The sequence below is a fragment of the Rhinoderma darwinii genome, chromosome 5 (genome assembly GCF_050947455.1).
Source record: "Rhinoderma darwinii isolate aRhiDar2 chromosome 5, aRhiDar2.hap1, whole genome shotgun sequence".
In the NCBI taxonomy this organism is placed as follows: Eukaryota; Metazoa; Chordata; class Amphibia; order Anura; family Rhinodermatidae; genus Rhinoderma; species Rhinoderma darwinii.
In genome coordinates, this window is record NC_134691.1 from 297,138,303 (window position 1) to 297,142,185 (window position 3,883).

The following is a 3,883-nucleotide window of genomic DNA, read 5'->3' on the forward strand; positions in this document are numbered from 1 at the left end:
GCGTTTAATAGAGAATTCTCTGCCAAACTGTTTATTCCTGTGACCATCGTCGCTGGCGAGAGACCTCATCCAGTCTCTGCCTACCTGGACTCTGGCTCCGCAGCCAATTTCATCTGCCAAGATCTTGTCGATCTTCTTCAATTGCCCACTGTTTTGTTGGAGAGACCGTTGATCGTTGCCTCGGTAGATGTACTGCCTTTGCTTAACCCAGTATTGTCTGTGACCAAGCCATTAAGACTTCAAGTGGGAGCTCTTCATTCTGAGCTCATCTCCCTGTATGTCCTGTCCAAGGCCGTCAAACCCGTGCTGCTGGGTGTGCCTTGGCTCCATTTACACTCCCCAGTCTTGGATTGGAACTCCGGAGATCTTCTCCAGTGGGGCCCGAAGTGTCTCGACCGCTGTCTGGTGCATGTCCATCAGTCCCAGCCTTCTCCGCATCTGTCATTGGCAGGGTTGCTTCCTTGTTACTCTCAGTTCGCTGATGTCTTCATCAAAAAGGAAGCATAGACATTGCCACCACATTGAGCATACGATTACCCTATCGACTTGGTTCCTGATTAGTCTCCTCCTCGCGGTAGAGTATACCCTCTCTCCTTGCCAGAGACCCAGTCTATGTTGGCCTACATTAAGGAGAATCTGGAGAGGGGCTTCATACAAAAGTCTTCATCCCCGGCCGGAGCCGGGTTTTTTCTTTGTCAAAAAGAAGGATGGATCCCTTCGACCCTGCATTGACTACCGAGGCCTCAACCAGATCACGGTGAAGAACAGGTACCCATTGCCGTTGATTTCGGAACTCTTTGATCGCATATGGGGGGCGATTCCAAGCTAGACCTGCGGGGGGCTTACAATCTAATCCGGATCTGTCAGGGTGACGAGTGGAAGACTGCATTTAACTCACGTGATGGACACCACGAATATTTGGTCATGCCCTTCGGCCTGTGTAACGCCCCCGCAGTATTTCAAGAATTTGTCAATTACATTTTTCGTGTTCTCCTCTATGTCTGTGTTGTGGTGTATCTTGATGATATCTTGATTTTTTTCCCCAGATCTTGTGACTCATCAGGGCCATGTCCGCCAGGTGTTGCTTCGATTAAGGGAGAATAATCTTTACGCCAAGTTGGAGAAGTGCGTGTTCCAAGAGAAGTCTCTACACTTCCTAGGCTATATCATCTCTGATCAGGGTCTCAAGATGGACCCTGAGAAGGTCAAGGCTGTCCTGGAGTGGCCACGTCCCCGAGGCTTAAGGGCCATACAACGCTTCCTGGGATTCGCCAATTTCTACAGACTGTTCATTCCCAAGTTCTCTTCTTTGACAGCCCCGATCTCCACCCTCACTAAAAAGGGTATGAATGCCAAGGTATGGACTCCACCCTCTCTAAAAAGGGTATGAATGCCAAGTCGCATTTAAAACCTTAAAAAAGGCCTTCACGACAGCCTCTATTCTTCATCATCCTTATGTATCCCTACAGTTTTCGTTAGAGGTGGACGCCTCCTCTGTTAGTGCGGGTGCACTTTTGTTCCAGAGAGGTTCAAAAGGCAAGATGGTGGTATGTAGTTACTACTCCAAGCTGTTTTCTCCCGCAGAGCGCAACTACTCGATTGGAGATCGGGAGTTAACGCCATCAAGCTAGCCCTGCAAGAGTGGAGACACCTACTGGAAGGTGCAGATCATCCTATCCTGGTCTTCACGGACCACAAGAACTTGACCTACCTACAGACGGCTCAACGGCTGAATCCTTGTCAAGCCAAGTGGTCATTGTTTTTTGCACGGTTCCGGTTCGAACTCCACTACCGACCTGCCGACAAGAATGTGAGGGCCGATGCCTTGTCTAGGTCATTTGAGACAGAGGACACTGTGGAGTCCCCTCAGAATATTATCAATCCTTCCTGCATCTACTCTGTTAACCCTCTGCAGGTTAGAGACATTCCTCCGGTAAGAACTTTTGTACATCTGGCTGACTGAGGTAGAATCCTTCGCTGGGGTCACAGTTCCAAGCTGGCAGGTCACATGGGTGCCCGTAAGACCCGAGACCTAATTGCCCGTAAGTTCTGGTGGCCGACGCTGCCCAAAGACGTCATGGACTTTGTCTCCTCCTGTACGGTGTGTGCAGCAAACAAAGTTGCCCACTCCAGACCAGCCAGTCTGCTCCAACCACTGCCTGTGCCCGATGCCCCCTGGCGGCATATTGCTATGGACTTTGTCACAGATCTGCCTCTCTCTGCGGGATGCAGTGTGATCTGGGTGGTGGTGGATCGTTTTTCTAAAATGGCTCACTTTGTTCCCCTGACTGGCCTGCCTTCTGCTGCTCGACTGGTTGACCTCTTCATACAACACATCTTCCGTCTGCACGGCTTGCCCCTGCATATTGTCTCGGATCGAGGGGTCCAGTTCACCTCAAAGTTCTGGAGAGCACCCTGGGGCCTACTCGGTGTAACATTGGACTTCTCCTCAGCTTATCATCCTCAGTCCAATAGACAAGGCGAAAGGGTTAACAAAATTATAGAGAACTATCTGCAGCACTTTGTCTCCAGACGACATGATGACTGGGTGCAGCTGCTCCCGTGGGTGGAAATCTCTTATAATAACCATATCAGTGAGTCCACCACCTCCAGTCCGTTCTTCATAGTCTACGGCCAACATCCTCAAATACCCCTGCCTGGCTCTACTATGTCCCAGGTGCCTGCAGCCAACTCTACCTTCAGGGACTTTCTGCAGATATGGCAGCAGACACGATCTTCTATTCTGCTGGCGGTGGAACGCATGAAGAGAAAGGCAGACACTAGAAGACGAGAACCTCCCCAGTTTCTTCCAGGTACTAATGTCTGGCTGTCTTCCAGGAATATCCGGCTGAGGGTGCCATCTTGCAAGTTTGCCCCCAGGTTCCTTGGACCCTTCGAGATTCTGCTACAGATCAATCCTGTGTCGTACGAGCTTCGACTGCCTCCTACTCTCAAGATCCCTAACTCCTTCCATGTGTCCTTGCTGAAACCGCTATTTCCGCAGTGGCGGTTCATCCGGAACTTTCGAAGTGAGGGAGATCCTGGCCACCAAGAAAGTGGGAGTAAGGACGTTTTATTTGGTGGATTGGAAGGGATTTGGTCCAAAGAAGAGGTCTTGGGAGCCAGAGGAGAACATTGATGCCCCTATCCTCGTGAAGAAATTTCTTTCCCGCTCTGGTCCCAAGAGGAGGGGGTGTAAAAGGAGGGATACTGTAACGTCTATGGCCGGGGGCCGTCGTTCAGACTTACCCTCTGACGGCCCCTCCAGGGAGACACCGGCACTCAATTCCGGGTCCTCGGACTGTTTCCCGCAGGGCTCGCGCTCCAGCGAGTGCACGGCCTTAAAGGGCCAGTACGCGTCCAGCTGTCACCTATCAATAATTAGCCCAAATGGCTGCTGGACTATAAAAATGGGCTCTGCCCACTTTTTCCTCGGCTGAGCCTTGTTGTATACTTGTTTGTCTTGCAAATGGTCTCCCATTGTTTTCCAGTTCCCAGTGTTATCTGTTCCTGCTGCCTGTACCCTGTATCTCGTGCTATCGTATCGACTGAGAAAGTCAAGTCGTGTCTTCCTCTGCATCCATGGTGCCACCTGCTGAGAAAGTCAAGTCGTGTCTTCCGCTGCACCCACGGTGCCACCTGCTGTGAAAGTCAAGTCGTGCCTTCGCTACTGTCTTCATTGCCTCAGGAACCCGTTCCGAACTATAGACATTGTTTTGTACCTTGTTGGCCAGGTGCTACCCCGCTACGCGGTACGGCTCAGTTGGTCCACACCCCGCGCCGCGACACTCAGTACATATATACAGCACCAGAACTAAGCTCAGTACATATATACAGCACCAGAACAAAGCTCAATACATAAATACAGCACCAGAACAAAGCT